At 39.3% G+C, this 21,030-nt stretch overlaps 1 protein-coding gene across 1 annotated transcript in view; it reads right to left on the bottom strand.

The window, feature by feature from the left end:
* The window catches only part of Parm1 (prostate androgen-regulated mucin-like protein 1), a 98,189-nt gene that overhangs the window by 57,714 nt on the left and 19,445 nt on the right, over nt 1-21,030 (bottom strand). The gene's annotated exons all lie outside the window — the stretch shown is intronic.

The raw sequence follows: 21,030 nt of genomic DNA, 5'->3' as shown, positions 1-21,030 counted from the left end.
GATAACAATGAACTAAAACTCTGAAACTGTAAGCCAGCCCCAATTAAATGTTTCTTTATAAGGGTTTCTATGGTCATGGTGTCTCTTCACAGCAATAAAACTCTAAGGCAGAAAGTTTGATTTCTTTTTAAAATTTCAAGTTTATGATCCATATAACATGAGTTTAAAAACAAACAAATATAAAGAGAAAAAACAATGTAGGATTAACAAACAACCATTGAAATTAGCTCCTCAAACCCAAAAAACAGTATTAAGCAAGGCTCCTAAAAGCAACATTAAAGTGGGAAGTAATAATTTTAAGTATCTAAAACGTGATGTAATTATAGAGAATACAGTCTTATATTGTTTTGCTTAATCTTCAGAATAACACTGTGCAGTACTGCTGTGTAGAAACTGTTTCTAAGTCTCAACACTCCCTCTTGGAGGGAGGATAGTCTCTTTCCAACTCAGAAAATACAGAAAAGTTACAAGGCTCAGGAACAATCCCAAATCTCAGGAAGCTACTGAAATATAACAACATCCCCAAGTTTAGCTAAGCAGAAACAACTTCTGGCAAGAAACCTTTCCAGATGCCTACAAATCATGTAGGGGGTGGTCCAGAGAGGCAGCTCTCATAAACTATCGCTGAGACCAGGGTGTGTTTTTTAGTGATACGGCTGACTTTGAGTCATCACTGCTTCTGTAAATACTCTGCAAGTAACCCCATATGTCTATAAGCAAACACAATAAACCAATTGATTCAGCAAGTTGGACTTAGTTTCTTTGGAGTCTTGTCAGGACTCTATCTGGGATGAGTTATCATTTGTTTCAGTCTCTCCTCAGGTACAGTCACACAGCAAATATGATGGTCTTATTATCTATAAATAACAAAAATGGACTAAAACTCATGCGGCTGATGATATGCAGCAGAGTCAATAATTCCAACTCTAATTCTGTTGAAGCTCATTCTTGCAGTCCATGAGCCACCATCCTGAGTTGCCCACGAGTCCTTGTGCCCAAATTGTCAGTTTTTATTTTGTCTTCCTCTTCATCCAGGAGGAAATAATCTAGATTACACTGTCAAAGACTTAACATTTTAAATAAAAGAAACCAGAAGATATAGTTATTCTTAGATGGAGCCTTTGCTGCTTTCTTAGGGTCTCTGCAGATCAAGGGAAGAGGAGCTGGAGTAGTTTGCTATGTAATAACTGGAAAGCTTTTTACAAAAATGTTATATAAATGACAAGTCTCGCAAAGATAACTCTGGATCCCAAGAAGCTCTTTACAGAATGTCAGGGATTACAGTGCTACTGGAGAGTGACTCTCAATGGTAGATTTTTCTAAGAACATCCAGGTTCATCAGTGAGTATGTACAAGGTAAAGTGTTTGGAAACATTTAAACTTAGATTTGTGCTTCTTTCTGAAGTTATCTTCATCTCAGTGCTAAACGGAGAAATTATGGAGGCAACACAAAGAAGTTTCTAAATTGAATATGGTTGAATGGGAAACTGGGGTCACTGATAGTTTTTTTTTTTACATTGTTAAGAGCAAAATTAAACCCATCCAATGCCTTATGCAAAAAGCAGGGATTCTCCAACTTTTTTTTGTAGAGAACAAGGCCATACAGATACTTGAGTGATCACTCTCTCTGCCTCTGGTTATCTACAGAGCGCAACTAGCATTGCTCCACCATGGATGACTCAGGGAATTCTATGTTTTCATCTCTGCCCCACTCAGAGATAGGACATTCATTCCATATTCGTTCTCACCCTTGCACAACCCCCAGAGACACCATCGCTATCAGGACTGTGACCTCAAGGAACTCTATGGGAACAGAAAAAATACCAGTGACATAAAATCATTGTGTTGTGGATGTACAAGGTGTCCTGTGGCTCTGGGTGGGGTGGACACTGTCCAGAAAATGTGTTGTAATAGCTCAAACTACGCAGAAACCTTGAGGATTTTCTTTCTGAAAGAAGAATCTAGACTAGGCTGGAGGAAGATTAGGATCAGAGAGGCAAGTGTGCTTCAAGGTCAAGCTAGCTCTTTGTTTACTCTACCATGGAGGAAGGCATAGAATATAGACAATCCCACAAAGCAGAACCCAGAAACTCTGACGAGACCTAAGAATTGGCCTAGTTTGCCTGAGAGGTTTCCCAGGAAGCACTTTCAGTTTAAGCACCAAATCTAGAAAGTACAAGTCTCTGATGTACCTCCACTCCATGTGCTATTGAGAAGAGAGACAAATATCAAGGAAATGCCTGTTTGTGACAGACAGAGACTATTACAGAAAACCACAACCTATCAAAATGCAGAGTCGTGAAACCCAGTCCCAGCTGATACATCCACAACACATTCCAGAATAGGGGATGGAGAGATTGTAGGAGCCAGAAGAACTGGCGGCTTGCTGTGAGACTGTGTCCTTTAGAACTGTCAGAGAAGCTAAACCCATAAGACTAATAAGGACAACAAAATCCGCAGACATGCTAATAGGAAATGGGTAAGAAATGCATAGGGAATGTCACTCCTATACAAGACAGGCAAATGAAGGATGTTTAGAATGGAAGAAATAACCTTCCCCATGGAAGAGCAGAACATTGTTTATCTAATACTAAATTGTCAGCCCTGAAAACATACATGCAAGTAGCATTCCTCAGACTGAGCAAGTTATATTTATATGTTTAAGATACACGTTATAACAATTAAAGAAAAAGAGGCCATGAATTTGAAAGGGGAGTACATCAGGGAGTTTGGAGGGAGGAAAAGGAAGTAGGAGTTGGGTGGGAGGGAGGAAAAAGAAGGGATAGAAGGATATAATCTCACAATTTAAAAAATATATAATAAAAGAAGAGACAAAATGCTGATAACTTATGACATGTTAGCTGAGACACAGCCTTCATATATGATAAATGTAAAAATAAAGATTAAAGACTTTTTTTGGAATACTGTTTTAGAATTGATAAGCACAAGCCACTTGCCCCAAAATGTCCACTACTCAATTCTGAGATCTCTGTATCCCATTACTCACTGCAGATGCAAAACCTCAAATCCAGAGGTTGAATGACCTTACTCAAGCTAAGAACTGGAAGCAAAGGGAGGGCTCAGAACAGGCCCTTGATTTCTATTGCTGCCTCCTAAGGTTTAGTGTGGCCTCTCACTCCAAAACTTTATTTTTGGCTGTGGAAAATAGAAGCAAATTATGAGGCAGAGCATTTGGCCCCTGATCAGGTTTTACTTTTGATAACACAGAAATTCAATTGCTGCCCTAATACATGCAGCCAGATTGGAAACATCGTGGCTAGACGTCTGCCAGTGGGGGACTGTATGTCTCAAGAATGAACATGTACTGTCAATCTCCATAGCACGGTGTCCACCTGCCAGGTGACTAAATAGCTCCATCTCAGTTGGACTGGATGCCTTCTGGATCTAAACCTATTGGAATTAGGGACAGAAGTGAGAGTTAGTTTCTTTTCCTTTCACTGCTCAGTGAGAACACTGGGATCCCTTTATACCAACTGCCTCCTGCTTAGAAGGCAGGGTCTGTTGGGCTTGAATTTAACTGCTTTAGTGACTGTACACTGCCGTATTTCCCATCACGATGATAATGGACTATACCTCTGAAACTATAAGCCAGTGTCAATTAAATATTTTCCTTTATAAGAGTTGCTATGATCATGTGGTCGTAGGGTCTCTTCACAGCAATGAGACCCAAACTAAGTCACTTTTAAGTTTAGCTACAGAAAGTGTGGCCTCTTCATATGGAGAGAAATTTTCTTTGACTTCGGTTTTGCAACCTAGAACAGTGGCTGAAATACATATGAGTGAGATCATTGCAATAATTATCTCTGCACCCATGTTGGGCATCTGGCTGTGAACTGCCTTGATTTTCTGAGTGAAGACTTTGACAATATCCAAAGGTGCAGCCAGGCTCCCCTGGCTCCTGGGGGGCCCAGAGCTCATCTGACAAATCTCAAGATGAAAGCATAGCAAACTATCAATTGCTACGATCTCTCAGAAAAGTGGGAAACAAAGCTCCGGCTGCAGGCTAGGCATATACTTCATTGTTGCCCAGAGGACATAGCAAGATAGAGGAACAGCTAAAAGGAAATGTATCAGTTGCCCTGTCTTCCCAGGAGGGATTCAGTTCTATCACACCAAGGTGGATCTGCTAACCTTTCTTTTCTTTTACTGCCAGAGGAAAGAAGGAACAGACACAGAGCAGTAGCTTCTAATAGAGAGCTTTCAACACACCCTATCCCTCTGGAGACAGGGTTGTTTTTATAGCCAGGTGGACACTTTAACTGTTGTGATGAAACGTGAGGCCCTGTGTGCCCTTTCTGTTTTCCCATGGCTGCTTAGGGCAACTGTGTGGATCTGGGAGGAAAGATACATATACCATGTTGGATAAAATGGTGGCAATTGCACTCAGCTTGAGTAATATGACTTTGTTGGTGTGGCTCCACACTCCTTGGCACTAGAGCCCTGGTGTAGCTGCTAACGTTTGTGCTTTTCCTCTGAATGTCTGGGAACTCTTCAGAATCTAAAGTTTAGGTTGTCTATGACAGTGAAAATGAGCTGTCAAGTTGATTGTGTGGAGAAGTACCTGTAGGGTTAGATAACAACAACTCTGGGTATGTCTGTGATGAGTCTTTCAGAAACTTTATTCCTGGGTCTCTGGTCTATGAATGTATTCCCCCTTTATTGGCTTATAACACTATAGTAATTTACAGGGAACCTCTGAAAGATACAAGGTGATCCAGGACATTTCTAGAACTGAGAGGGAACAGCAAGAGGACCTCAGTAGCTCTTCCCCATCTTCTCCTCAACTTTAGGAGAAGCCCAAGTATGCCATGGCCACTTTCCCAGTAGCCACTAGCGAAGCACGTCTAGCAGCCCAAATCTGGTTTCATGCTTGCTTCTGTTCAGTCCAGTTTGGTGGGTTCTCTGTCAGGAAAATATTTGTAATTTTGATCATGAATAGCAGTCCACAATTTACTTTTGTCTCTCGAAGCATGTCTTCACTATGGGAAAGAACCACTACTCTCAAAATGAGTAGAAACCAAAGAGCCTTCAGATCTTATTAACTATTTCTAAAGACATTATATAATATATTTTGTGACTTTTTGAGCAAAAGGGAAACAGAAGTAAATGGTCAAAAAGAAAAGTTTCTTCCTGTGGATGGATGGGTGGATAGATGGATGGGTGGATAGAAAGATGGTTAGTGATAAAGTATGCAGGTAAAGAATACACAGTATACAGTGGAGCTCAAATTATCTTTCCTCTACAGTTAGCAGGACCATGTCAAAAGGATCAAGGCTCATTGTATGCTTAGTTTCTATTTTAATTAATGAGACTTCCAGTGTCAGCCCCTCTGCTGCCTTCTTCTTCATTTTATGTGCAGTAACAAATAATCAGGATGAGAAATGTAAAAATTTTCTCATTTTACCTGAAGATGACATAGTATAAAATCCAGAAACTTAATATGGCTCAAAACCAGAATAAATCAACTTTTGTATTTCCTGACCTGTACAAATAGTTATCTAGACCTGATGTTTTCATAATCTGATTTTCAGATGATACAATGTTCTTTTCTCTTAATTTTCTCTTGAGACAAATGCTTTAATTTTATGTGCAGCCGTTGGGGGAAAGTAAAGTTCAATGTCTAATTTCTTTGATATATTTACAGTTCTTTCCCTTTGCTTTCCAGGAGAGGAAATAGAGGAGCAGAAACAGGATCAAACTCTATAAATAAATTATGTTTGGCCTGCTCTTAAATATCATAAACTGCTGAAAAGAAATGAAGTCATGGCATACATTAATTTTATTGTGAATGTTGGCTAGGAGACGGTGTTAAAATTAAAGGGCTTTATAAGGATCAGAAATGAAAGGAGGGCGAAAACCTTCAATATTTCAGAAATAATGAAACACGGATCACGTTTTCTGGGAAGACAACAGAGTTCTGTGCTAACAGCTTCATTGAGGAAGGCTATCTAAGCACTGGGGTGTTGGCTGACAGTCTGTCTGTATGCCGCTTGTGAATAATGGCTGCATTCTGCCCAAGACTCTACCTCCGCTTTACCTCCATATATCAAAATACTCCCCAGGGAAAGTCACAAGCTAAATGACTGCAGGACAAGAAGACCTTACAAGTAGACATGTATTTAGTTATGTTTTAAGACATTTTTTTCATGTTTCTTCAGACTATTTATACAATTGGGAGAGTCAGGATATGTTAGCCTATGATTTTTTTTTTGAACTTAAGCCATTAAAAAAGAAAAAAAAAACGCAGAAAACTTTGAACCTGAGTTTTCAACAGCTCAGCCTTCATGCCAACATCAACTTCTGCTGGCCTCCTCTGACGAGCTCTCTGCTTTGACGCTCCCCATGATACAATCTGCCTCCCTGCAGACAGAATTCTAAGGTGTCTCCATTGCCAAAACCTGGAGAAATGGGGCTATTGTGCAGATCATTTTAAGTCAGAATTTGACCCAAATCCAGGACTTGTTCTACCTAATGTTTCCTCATCACATGAGATGACTCTGCATGGAAGACATCACTCCAGAAATAACCCAAATGTCAAACAAATGTGACATCCTGCAGTAAGAGAAGAGACTGGGCCTGCTGGCTTTGTGAAGCCCTCTCCACTGGGTTGTATTTATGCTGTACTAGAATGTACAGGGATATGAAATCTTATTATTGTTAATCTTCTTGACCTACATTGGCAGGCTCATGGAATTCATGTTTATAAAGTTCTTCCATCTGTGTAATCATTCTTTTGGCAAGAAACATGATTTCAAGGCATCTGGCTGAGAAAGAGCTGCCTAGTGGCTTCTAGGTACCCAGGTTATTTGCAAAATCACATGCAAAATGGCAAAGCTTGCTGTCTTCAGACCCACATGCCAATCAATTTGAGAGGAAATTGACCAGTGCTAGTAATGCCAAGGCCAAGATCCAGATGCTGGACGTGAAATCACAGGTGGATCTGTGCCCAGGCTACTCCCTGCCAACAGATATGACTGGATCACTTAGATAGGAGTCAAGCTACTGAACAAATGCTGGCGCTGCAGGAGCCACTCAGTTTGGAATCAAATTACAGTGACTGGAGATGGCACACATTTTCTCTTCCACCAAATGTCCTCGAGGCTCCTCTGAGCCATAGTCTCAAACAGGCCTTCACTTTGGTCCTGTGCTGTCTTCAGCCTGCTTGGCCCAGTCTTAATGAGAGATCTCTGATATCAGGTTAATGACAACCTTGCTATCTATGCCATATATAGATGATCACATTTCTTATCCCCCCTCCACTTTTGCTGTGCCAGTCCTTGGCCGGCATTGAAGGAAAATCCTGTTAAAATGATTAGGCAGGTACCCCTCCATTGTTTGATGTTTCTCCTCAGTGATTTCCTTCCCACTGACTCCCTACCTCCACATATTAGTTATAAATCCCCACTCTTTCATGCTGCAAGACCTGGAGTTGGCTCTGTGTTCTTGGCTCTTTTTTCACGGCTAACTTTGATTGTCAGCTTGATTAGATTAAGAAACAGTTTGGGCACCAAGGAGGCACACCTTTGCGTGTGTCTGTGAAGATGCTTCCAGAGAGACTTAAATGAAGGACAAAGACCTTCATTTAAAGACCTAAATGTGGTATCTCTTGCCCATGGATTGGATTCTGGGTTGAATAAAAGGGGGAAAAAAAGAGAAGGTCAGATGAGCACTGGCATCTCCCAATCCTTGCTTTCTGGTCAGTTTGAACTATTTAAATCTTTTCTCTATGTATTTGCTTCCCTTCACTTAATTAGGAGCTAAACCAAACTGTGCGGCTACTTTTAAAGTTATCTATTTGCTTTGTAGTAATTTTAGAGTTGCAGAAACTTTGTAGCAATAATACAAAATTGCCATCTGCCGAAACCACTACCCTCTGTTGTTCACCTTATTGGCAACCTTGTGATTAGCATCAGTACATTGCTATTAACTGCATTCCAGATTGTATTTGGATTTCATCTGTTTTCCCATTAATGTTTTCCTTCTGATCTAAGATTTGATCTAGGTAGCACATTGCTTTCAGTTGCCATTTATTATCCGTCTTCTCTGGTTTGTGTTAGTTTTGTGGTCTTTCTTGTTTGTACCACTTCCATAGTCTGGAGAATACTAGTCAGCTCTCTGAAAAACGTCCCCAGTGTGTCTTTGTCTGATGCTATGCTCATAATAGGTCTAAGTAGAGCAGCCCCATTGGAAAGTGATTGCACAGGAGTGGGTGGACCGGCATGCCCCATGACGGTCTTTTCTGGATAGTTTGGATTGTTCTACCTACTTGTAGTATGACTGCTTTGCTCACTAGCATCACAGCTAGCCCTGATAAACCTCACCCATCCCTTCAAACTCTATCAAAGAGTTAGGAATTTAATCAAAGATTGCAAGGTGGAAGGGGGTGGGTGGGAAGGAGAAAGTTACATTGTAATAGAGCATGGGTTAATAAAATATCATTTTATACTTATCTCCCCCTTCATAAAGCAAAGAGCTGTTTTCATAAAGTGGTCCTCACTCTTCCTGATGCTATAATCCTTTCATATGGTTTCTCATGTTGTAGTGAGCCCCAACCATAAAATTATTTCTTTGCTACTTTATAACTCTAATTTTGCTACTGTTGTGAATATTACTGTAACTATATATGTTTTCTAATAGTTTAAACAACCTCTGTGAAAGAATCTTTTGATCCCCAAAGGGGTTGAGAACTATTGTCATTAGAACCCATCTATCCATAACTTTCACTTGCCCAGGCAGCTTCCAGAAGCCTCTACCTCTACACCCAGAACTGACCTCACATTCCTCCTCTTACATATCTGTATGTCTGTTATCTGATTCAGCAATGGCTTTTTTTGAGATCACCTGTGCAGAAGGCATATGAGGACAGTGAATAAAAAGTATATTTTTGATCACAAGTAATTTGTTTTCTTATACACACAGTTGATTTAGACACTACTCACAAGCATTGTCCACTCATCCAAAGTGAGCTGGGAGCTGAGGCAATCTGCCAGGCTCCTGCTTGTAGAGCATGGGGTGGTAAGAATCTACTTTACCCAGCTTTCCTTACTGAATTGAGTGAGTCACTGGGAATTACTTATGCACGCAATAATTTGTTTGTTTGCCCCCTCCTCTGCATTTCTGTGTCTTAGGCTGTCTTTAGTGAAAACTGTCACTAAGTCTAGCAAGCGCTCCAGAAGAGTAGGAATTAGATTAGAGTTTGCCAAGGTAATTTATTGATCTACTCACTCAACAGCATGTATGTGTTCAGTTGCTAAAGCAGTAAGTCTTTTCCTGTTAATATATTCTTTTTTCTATGTTTTAATTCAGTGAGTGTTTACAAAGGTCTCCTTAAGCATGTGGACTGGAACGAACTGGACTAGTCTCTAGTGACACAATAGTAAATTAAACAGTATCAATCTCTACTTACAAAGGAAATCAATAGTCTAATGACAATATAGCTATAATGTGGGATGTGTGGGGAAGGAGGAGAGGTGGCTTTCTTCTTAAGTGACGTGTCAGGGAACACTGCTCCAAGGAGCAATGTTTGCAAAGGATCTGAAGAATAAGAGATAGCTAACTGAGCCACTAGGCAAAGCAGACCTGACTTGAAAGCAGGGTCTGCAGGAACATGTTGTGAGCTGCAGAAGACAGTGGTTAAGGTGTGGAGTGACTGATGTGACCGTAACTGGGTTAAGATCACGTTCATGGCTGTGGGTGCTGTCCTCTAGGCAGGGTAACATGGGTTAGTGCTCAGGAGACTTGGAGGTAAGGAATCCTTTGGTGTCACAGAGCTGGTTGTAATAAGAATATAGTACTGACAGACCACCTCTCTCCTTGGCTATGGATTCTTGTTCCTTCTCTCTTCACATCAGTGTCTCAGGAAGGAAGAGAGTAAGGTAGAAACACATTGGCCCCTTGAACGCTCCAATATCGCCTTCTATTTTCTGACTGGATTTTTTTTAATTGAGAGGCTGGGTTTCTCCTTGTAGAAGGAAATAACTCTGTATGGATCAAATGTAATAACACTACCATGACACATTGCCTCTTAGTTCAAGGATAATCAACTAAGCTGGATGCTGTACACTTGTGTCTGCCCCTGACCTCCTTGCATCTCTTCCCTGTATTCTTTCTTCCTTTCCTTTCTTTCTATTCTCCTTCTCTCCCCTATTTGTCACTTTCATGAAAAATATCTAATATATATTTGGAGGTGTGATGAATACACACAGCATAACTATTTTGAGTCTATAATTCAGTGACATTAATTACATTCACATTACTGTTAAACTATTCCCTCTATTTTGAAATCGTTTCTGTCATTCCAAAAAGAAACTCTGAACCCAGTGAGCAATCCTTCCTATGATATTCCCTACCAGAGGGATTGACTTTGTCTATGTGGGTTCATCTACTCTGGATAGTTCACATGAACAGAACTATATAATATATGACCTTTCACCTTAGAATTCCTTCATTCTGCACACAATTTTTAAAAGTTCATTCGTATTGTAGCACATATCAAAACCTCATTCCATTTATGACTAGATAATTTCCCATTGCATGGATAACCCACATTGGTTCATCTTCCTGTTAATGGACACTTGGGCTGTCCCTATCTTCTGACTACTGTGAACAATGCTTCAAAGAATGTTGGCCTAAAAGCTATATATACAATTATTTCAGAGATAATGGACATTTTAAAAATGAAACATTTTTAAGGCATAGGTGTATAGAGAACATAGAATCTACTGCCTTAATTGTTTTAAAGTAAACAGTTCAGTGGTTAAATATGATCATGCTGTTAAAACCATCAACACCATCCATTTCCAGATCTGCTGCCAACTTGCAAAACCTGAACTCATCAGTGTGTAACAACTTCTTGCTTCCTAATGTCCAGTGACCATCCATATTTCTGCCTCTATGAATCTGACTCATCCAGATACTTCATATATGTAGATAACTCAGCAATTTCTGGTGACTATTTTCTTCTTTATCTTTACACCATCAACCCATTTCATCTCTTATAGACTGCACATAATTGAATCCATTCCGCTAGGCTCTGTATTTTGGTTGAAAGGTTTAAAGCATTTATATTAAACATAAGTAGTAGTAATGAGGGACATATCGTTTTACTTTTTCTTTTTTCTGTGCCTTATATATCTTTGTCTTTTATTTCCTACTTTGAGATCTTCTTTATACCTACTTGAAAATCTTCACAGGATAATACTTTAAGTCCTCATAAGGATTTGTATACTCTAGAAGTATTTTCTTTATGATTATAATGGGAATTACATTTAATATTTCAATATTATGATATCTAATTTGAATATACATATTCAAATTATATATATATATATATATATACACACATACATGTATGTATACATGTATATATATGGGCAAAAATCCCCTGGAATGTTATAAAAACCTGTATTCCTATAGCACTCCATCCCTACCTGTGTTGGGTACTGATATTATAAAATTGTATGCTCAAAGGGATTAAAAACAGCTTAAACGTCAATATCTGCATAATGGTACACAAAATCTAGAGCTGCAAATGGAAAGTACAATAAAACTAGCTACAGTATAGCTTTTTAACAACCTTGTCTTAGGGTTTTATTTCTGTGTAGAGATACCATGATCAAGGCAACTGTTTTAAAAGGAAAACATTTAATTGGGGCTGGCTTATATTTCAGAGGTTTAGTCCATTATCATCATGGTGGGAAGCATAACATCATCCAGGCAGACATGGTGAGGAGAAGGAGCTGAGAGTTTTACATGTTGATCTGAAGGCAGCCAGGAGGAGACTGTGTTCCACACCAGGCAGACCATGGGCATAGGAGACCTCAAAGCCTGCCCCACAGTGACACACTTCCTCCAATAAGGCCACACCTTCTCCAGCAAAGCCTCACCTCCTAATTGTGCCATTCCCTATGAGCCAAGCATTCAAACACATGAATCTATGGAAGCCAAACCTATTCAGCCCACCACAATTTCCCAAAGGACCACGTGTTAGAAGGCTGCTACATTGAAAGTCTGCCCATAATGGGGTCCTAGGACCTCAGAGTAAAGATCAAGAAACAGTGAACTTCCTTACATATGTCTGCCAGGAACATTTTTCTCCTGTGTATTTCCCAGATAGCTTTTCTCAATACAGAATTTAGTATGTCTTTGTAGCACATCGTACGTAAAATACTGCCTACTAACATCCGAGATTTCAATTCCTTGTGTAAGAAGACACTTCCCTCTGGCTGCTTTCAAGATTCTTTTAATCTCCAACTTCCAGACGTTTGATTATAAATGTGTTTTGGCATGGATATTTTATTTTTCTTCTTTAGGTTATCCTTTATGGACTCCAATATTTGTACTCATACCCTATAGCAATTTTGGGTAGTTTGGAAGCATTTATTTATTTATTTATTTATTTATTTAATAATGCCCCTTCTCTTCTTCTGGGATTTTCATAATGTATATGCTGGTTTAGTAGGTATTTTTTCATACAACACTTAGACTCTGTTCAAATTTCTTCAGTAACTTTTTTTTTCAGATCAAATAATTTCAGTTGTTCTACTTCAGGATCCCTCTGCTCAGTTCTGGTCAGCCTAACTGTACCTTTGAGTCAATCTACTGAATTTTTCATTTCAGTTATTAGACCTTTCAGCTCCAGAGTTTTCTCTTTTTTTCTGGCTTTCAATCTCTTTATTGTCAGTTCCACTTGTTTATAATTTGTTTCCTCAACCTTCTCCAGATTTCCCTTGAGCTCTTGGAATATCTTTAAGGTGATTGCTTTGACATGTTTGTTAAGGAGAGCCTCAATGAGGTCACTTTCAGGGATAGGTTTTATTGCCTTGCCTCTCCCTTTTAATGGTCATATTTTCCATTTATTTTAACGTGTGTAACTTTTCTTTATGTAAGAATCAGATGTTTGAATCTAGTAACTCTAGGAAGTACATCCTTCTCTTCCTCTAGGTTTATTGAGCTGTTCTGATGGTTAAGCAGGGCAGGCTTTTGCTGTGCTGGTTGTTAACCTGAGTTATAAGCACAGGCATCTTTGCTCTGTGCCTTTTCCTGGTCATATTTTCTAATTTCCCATATATACGTAGCAGACTTTAAATATTTTCATTAACATGTATGTGCATGTGCGTGCGCGCACGCGCACATACACACACCACACACACACACACACACTTGCTTTTGCATATCCAAGAATTTAAATGTTTATCCCCCTAAAAGAGGAAAAGGACAAAGATGAAGGGGTGGGAGGAAGAAGAGTCTGTTTGTCCTTTCAATTCCCTGGAAGCTTCTTTAGCAGTGTGAGCAGAACTTAGAGCACCCAAGAGAAAAGCCGTCCTTGAAGGTCAGAAGGGTGAAGTAGCAATCAGATAATGAATCCCTAATGTTTGGAAGGTAGAATTTTTTTTGCTCCCTGCAGCTCCTGCTGCCTTCCAAATGCTCTGGAGAGCTACTCCTCAGTACCTAGGTACTGGCATCAGCTGTAATGCAGCATAGTTTACCACCCAGTCATACTCCTGGAAGTTAAAATCCTTCTCATAGACTTCAGAATTCAAAGATGGTTACATCAGACATACTTTGCCAGTGTGATGGCTGTCTGTGTGGGGAGACTGATTTCTGACATTTCCCTCTTCTCTATCACCCTAAATTCCCCTGATCACTCCTTTTCAACCAATGATCTGGCTGACAACAGATTGACAACCTCAACTTTCCAAGGATGAGTATCTGATCTCATAGTTTACAGATATGTAAGACACTGTTGACACAAGTTTAGCACTCAAGAAAGGTGACAATAGAAAGGACTAGCTGTGAGAACAGTGATGCTAAGTCACAGAGCAGCTGCTGAATATGTCACGTTACAGTTAGTTATTGTCAAAATAAAAGAGTAAATACTTGTTAGTGAGTTGTGAGTGACTCAAGACCTCCTGGAAACACCATGTGTATCATACCAGGTACCAAACGAACACAAATGTACCAAAGGAGGAGGAAGGGAGGAAGATGAAAAGGACCCTGGAGCTCATGATGCTTAGGTAGAAGGCATGTTCTGAGTTGGAAACAATAATCTAACTTGATTTTAGAATACTGTGAATTTTCCCTCAGGAACCAGAAATGCTGGGTTCTAGTACCAGGTAAGTCAGTTAGTCCTTTCTTTACTATGTGGCCCTGGCCAAGTCCATTTCCCACTGCATTTCTCAGCCATATCAATAAAATGGTTATAGTCAGGTAAAATGAAGGCTTAAGCTAGGTCTCTGTCTCTGTCTCTCTCCCTCCCTTCCTCCCTCCTTTCCTCCCTCCTTCCCCCCCCCACATACATGTGTGCATGAAAACACTAAACTGGAACCAATAATGTATATGCAAAGAACCCAGTGCAGCGGACGTGTAGTAGCTAGGCGAGAGTCTCTCTGTCTCTCTCTCTCTGTATAACTCTCTGTCTCTGTCTCTCTCTGTGTCTCTCTGACTTTGTTTCTCTGCCTCTTTTTTTTAAGGCTTCTCTGTGTAGCACTGGCAGTCCTGGAACTCTATCTATAGACCATGATGACCTCAAACTCACAGAGATATACCTGCCTCTGCCTCCCAAGTTCTGGATTAAAAGTATGAGCCACCAATACCCCACCTACAGTCTCTTGTAAGTGAAACATCTTATGACTTCATGATGCTAGACCTCTATTGTCTGATTTAGAAATGACTTGTCATGTGTAGCTATTAAAATTAGATAAAAGGAGAATTTACTTTTTCATTTACAGTATCTGCATTTCCAATGCTCTATCATCAGTTGCAGCCTATGGTTTACCAAGTAGGATAACACAGGGAAGATTTCCAACATCACAGACAGTTTTATTGGCCAGCCCTGCTGTAGACCTTTGCTTTCAAAGAAAATCCTGGGAGGTTTCATGTGGATATTACTCATGCATGCGCTGCTATTGATTTTATTGCAAAGGTAGCCCTTGCTGCCGTGAATGCTGCCAAGAAATGACACTTACAGAGTGTGACTGCATGTTAGAATGAGCTAGAGTCTACTTTAACTCAGTCCTCACATCCTTTGGAGGTGGAAACCATTTCTCATTTTTGTGAAACATCTTCCCACCAATGTAGCCTATCAGCATGCTTGCTATTCTCAGACCATGCAGTTTGGATGGCGTTCATTATTGTAAGTTATGGAGGAAAGTGAAACAAAGAAAACCAAGAATTTCTGTGAACAATCTTTTCTATGCTTTTCTGAAAGTAGTTTGTCACTTAGACCAATGAAATACTGTCACCTTCTATCAATTCTGATGATATTCTATCTATATTATCTACTATGTCCTAGGCTTGGACAGTACTCTGGGCTTCCTGCTTACAATGACAGAGGCCCTTGGAGGTATTACTGGTCTATTTGGATATAGCTCGACTGTTTTCTTCTACTTCTCCCAAAGCAACGGACTACAGCTGCTTAGAGAAAGGGCATTAAAGTTGTCCACCACACTTTGGAACACAGTTCAAAAGACACCTGGCAGTCATACTCAGTTTCTCAGGGAGAGATCATCTCCACTCCATTCACTGGGCCACAGTTCACAGGAACAAAGTGTTATTTTGGCTATCCTTGTCTTTAAATTCATACAGGAATCTCTATGTCATCTTTTTGGTTCTGCATTTTAGAACAAAGATGAGTAGGCTGAAATACTAAAAAGAGGGAAAAAGCCATTTAATCTATCAACCTAGTGAGCAAATTAAATGGCAAAATCATGCCACTACCAACACAAAGTGGAGAAGGAAGCGACAGAATTTATTTATGGAAATGTCACTGCATATTAGGATTGTTTTGGGTAAACTAATCTCCCATCATCCAACAGTCCATATGGAGATCTTGATGTTTGTCTCTCAAAAGACAAAGACAAAACACAGAAAAATAAGAAAAGCACAGCCTTGATGGTGGAGAGACATGAGTTTTAAGGTGGTAGACACTAGCTCTGTCTGTGTAAGCTTTTGTAGGCAGGTTCCTATGTTTGAATTTGGGAGTGGGAACAGGGTGTCTTTCATTATTCATTTTGTTTCATATGAGGATTTCTAGAAAAAAGCACAAGAACTGATCCCAAATCACTGATGTGTACTTGTGCATGACCACCTAGAGAAAAGTATGGTCATTTTAGCTTTATATTAGTGCTAATTCTCTGCCCAGAGGTGGTCTTATCCATTATTTTTAGAGGCATGATCTTAAACTGGGCATGTTCATAAATATTTCTACCTTTATTGGTCAGGAGGAACCATTTCCATATGAATGAGCATGAGTTACCTCCTTGAAGACCCCTGTGCAGTCACTCTCTCTCTCTCTCTCCTCTCTTGTACACCTCTCTCCCTTCCCTTCCATCTTTGATCTTGCCTTTTGTGACTGTTCCACTTTCTAGCCCAGGCTACCCTAGAACCTACTAGTGTTGATGTAAAAACACAGGCCTTGCACCTCAAACAGAATGTGAGTTAGTTTGTTCTAGTGCTAAATATGTGATCTCAGCCTTGGACCATACATTCAAGTGCCTAGCACACTGTTTTCCAGCATGGTAGTAGTTTCATGAAATTTCTATAGTTATAAAACAAAAGAAACTCATAATTTAACAGTTTTCAAAAACCTTGGTAGACACATTAGGCCTATAGCAAAGTGGAATAGGTTTCAAATGCTATTGACAACAATCTTAGCTCTGGGGTTGGTGGATACTAGGTCTGTTAACACCAAAAAGGTTTCATACATTTGCCACATTGATGTCAAGTCAGACACAGTGATAGGCAATGAGTGACCCCCATTAAGGGACTGATGACAACATGGTAATTTGGTTATGAATCCGTACCATTCCAATTCACCACAACCTCAAAATTTATAGTTACTTAGCCTTACAGAGTCTTTAAAATAAGTATCCCTTACCCCATCCTGAGAACTTCAGTTCACACCAAGGAAACTTGGGCAGCTCTCCTGCCTCTCAGTCTCTCCAGAACTGGGCTTGGAGGAACACACCATGACATGAGCCCTTTTCTTTTTTTCTGTTTATTTGTTTGTTTGTTGTTTGTTTGGGAAGAACTTCTTTAGAAGTTATTCCTTATCAGCATTACTTGTAAAGTGTCTCATTACTCTTCATTTCCCAGTTTTTGCTTACTGGTTTTGCACTAACCAAAGGCTGAATCCATTGTGTTTAGTTGCAGTTGCAGGCAGATTATTGTGCCTTGTGTAGTCTATTTTCTCATTCATAAATAGGACCAGTGGTACCAACCTTAAATATGAAAATGTTTACCCAACACAATGGGTGGTACTTTGTTAGCTTTCTTTGTCTGTGGCACAGAAGAACTGGAATTCAAAGCCATGACTCTCAAGCCCACATCCTTTGTACATCTATAATAGGGGCTTGTCTGAGAAGTTCCTCCATCACTGGAGCTCCCTGTCAGACTGACAACATGAACAGTTCTTTTGTGTCAGCAGACAATTCTCCATTATTTTATGTTCCTATCCACCGATGTAAATCTCTTAGGAGTCAAAACTGAGACACATAAACTAGGCATATTCCAATGAATTTTAATATGTGACTCTTCAGCAAAGCCTGGTTGTAAAAAATCTCTTCTACAAGCAAGCTTCTAAAGGAAGGAAGCAACCAACAGTTAGCTAGCTTTCTAGTACTTCCCTCTTATTGAGCTTGTCTTAAGTCTAATCAGAAAGCAGTTGGTTACTGTCAAAGCATGATTACCACTACCACAATGAACTTCATTTATTAAAGAACATACCCTATTCTTTTTTCTTTTGCCCTCTTGGCACATTTGGTGCAGTTTAGTTAACCAACTAATGATGTTTGTGTACCACAACAACTACTAGCATGGCAAGATAAATCTAAGGGTAGAAGAGTGGCACTCATTCCTTGGTGATAACCAATAGCTCTCTAATTGGACTTAAGATCTACTCAATGAGAGGGAAATCATACCCAGTACTGGAAATGTTGTTAAGTACCCAGGGCCAGTGAAGCCATGGATCTTGGAAGAGAATGCACAATGAACACTCTATTAAACCAGCATAATTCCCAACTATTTCTAAATATGTGTTCTTATACCCACAAATAAATGTAGTCCTCACCTCTCATCAAAGAGACTTCTCTTTGCAACAGACCTACTATTTCAGAAAACCACAACCAATCAAAACACAGGACTGTAGTGCCCCATCCCAAGGGATATACCTACATTGCAAATTCCTTACCTAAGGCTCAGGGATTATTGTAAAAGAGAGAGAAGGATTGTTAGAGCAAAAGAATCAGAGAGTTTGCTGTGAGACTGTGTCCTACTAATATCAGAAGCTACAACCGTAAAGTCTCACGAACATGACTGCCTAAACATGAGCTGAACAAAGACAATAACAAGAGACACTATAAAGTGCATGGGGGAAAGACTGTAAGTCATTAACCATGAACAAGGAGCTACAGACAACTAAGGAATAATGAGATCAGAAGAGGTGCTCTTCCCCAAGGAAGAGCACACCAACTGGTTATCCAACACCAGTCAATGGAAACATACATACAAGTGACATTATATAGACTGAAAAGGTTATATTAGAGAATATATATTTATATATAAAAATCATGTAACAAAGATTAATGAAAAAGAGGATATGAATTTGAAATATGAGATGGTTTGGAAGGAGGGAAAGGAAAGGAGTAAAGAATAGAATTATATCATAATCTCAAAATATAAATCTCAAAAATAAATGATTTTTAAAAAGCAATTAAATACTACATTTGCACACACATTAACATGTCATTATAAAACCAATTTTTATGGATAACCAATATTTGTTAATAAAAACCATGTGAGAACTGAACAGTTGTTTTTAAAATAAAAGAAAATTAAATAAGTAAACAGATAGACCATTAAAAAAAAATCTTACCAGGAATGGTGGCATACAAGTTTAGTCTCAGCACTCAGGAGGTAGAGGCAGGCAAATCATGGATTATTGTGAATTAGAGGCCACCTGATCTACACAGAGGGCTCCAGGGCAGCCAGGACTACACAGAGAGGCCCTGCCTCAAACAAACAAACAAACAAACAAATAAACACCAAAAATAAACAAGTAAATTTAAAAAATATGTTCCATTTACCTAATGTCAAAGTCCTATCTAAGAAAAAGGTTTAATATTAGAAATAATAACATAGCTACTATGCTACCGTTACTATGGGATTTTGCAAAAAGTTAAGGAGAACATGAGGATACTTTTTCCAGGGTGTATTTGTCTTCTTTTTTTAATTTTTTTTTTTAATTTTTTTCCAGTTGAGTTTCCTTCTGGCAGGAAAAAAAAATGCAAACCTTCAAAAAAGAAAAGTGTCTCACGGTGTCATAGTCTGGACTTTCAGGCTGAGAAGAAGTTATGCTCAGGACTTTTCTTGCTTGTCACAGGTCTGGCTAGCTTCTGTTTGCTTAGTGTGGAAAAATAGTCTGTGTATTCTTAGAAAAATCCTTCCAATTTAGACTCTTGGGAATGGCCTGTTTACCTTAGCTTGGAATTTCTTTTGTAAACAGCTCCCTTTCCAACACAGTTCTATGAAAATGGTCCCATAGGATGAAGGTCACCGATGTATTCAACCTTATCTCTGTCTGATGCCCTCAGAACACCATTACTGTCATGCAATGAGCAGGCACAACTAGGATCATAAGATTGTCATGTAGCCTTTGCACATGTCACTTCAATTCTGTGTCCTGGCTTTTCTCATGTCTGTAATGGGAGCTCTCATTGATAGTTAGAATCTTGTGAAGACTGGCATATTATATCAGAACAAGCTGCAAGGTGATATACATCTATATCTACCTATATCTATATCATCTATCTATCTATCTATCTATCTATCTATCTATCTATCTATCTATCTATATCTATATCATCTATCTCTATCTATCTCTATCATCTCTATCCCCCCTTCTCTCTCTCTCTCTCTCTCTCTCTCTCTCTCTCTATATATATATATATATATATATATATATATATATATACTAGAATTTAGAGAGCAAGAGGTTGAAGGACTCCATCTGCTGAGATGTACTTCCCAATTATAAACAAAACCTCATGCATTCCACTAGTCTGGTTTCTTTTGTTTTGAGACAGGATGAAAGACAAGGGACAGTCAATGGCATTGGAAGGGAAAGAACCAGAGTCTGGCTGAAGTCTTTTGCTAGTTGGGAGTCAAGAGTTCCAGCAGGGATAACAAGATCTGCTGAGAAGATGCCCAGAGACAATATTCCTTTTAAAATAACGCATTTCAAATAGGAGTATTTAAAGAGCAATGACGCATGCTCAAGGTTTAAGCATAGAAGAACTTTGTATGATCTTACTCCTTCCCCAGGTATGAACCTGAAATTTCCTAGGCATCCCATAATGACAATATAAACTTTGTTTATAGTAACAAGGTGTTATTGCTCCCTTGTGCACACCTTGTGATCTGGACTTTTTCCTTATCAGCTGTCAACCCACCCAGTGTACCTTAGGAATCACCTGTGATCTCATCCGGGTTCCTAAGCAACCCTGTGAGATATAACTCCAGAAGCCACCAAAATGGTATATATAGCTATTGTAAAGACAATTAATCATGTCTTACTCTTAAGACACCTACACCCAGGCTCTTGGGAGTGTACTCTTCGTTTCCTAAGCATCTGTTTCTTTTAGTTTTGCTTGTTTGTTTGTCAAATTGACAACAAGTTTGAGTCATCTGAGAAAAGGGAACCTCAGTTGAGGAAACTCTCACTTCCAAACTGGCCTGTAGGAAGGTTGTAGAGCATTTTCTTGATTGCTGATTGCTGAGGAAGAGCCTAGCTCACTGCAGGCAGTGCTTTCCTGGGACAGTTAGTCATGTGATGTCCCCTGTGTGAATAAGTAAAAATTACAATTTGAGTTTTAAAAAAAAATTAAATTAAATTAAAAAAAAGAAGTTAAAAAAGAAAGAAAGAAAAAGAAAGAAAGGAAGGAAGGAAGGGAGGGATGGAGGGATGGAGGGAGGGGGAAGAAAGAGAGAGAGAGAGAGAGAGAGAGAGAGAGA

The sequence above is a fragment of the Grammomys surdaster genome, unplaced genomic scaffold, assembly GCF_004785775.1.
Source record: "Grammomys surdaster isolate TR1022 unplaced genomic scaffold, NIH_TR_1.0 125928, whole genome shotgun sequence".
Taxonomy (NCBI): Eukaryota; Metazoa; Chordata; class Mammalia; order Rodentia; family Muridae; genus Grammomys; species Grammomys surdaster.
The sequence above is the reverse complement of the archived record's forward strand: the minus strand, read 5'-3'. Positions and strand labels throughout refer to the sequence as shown.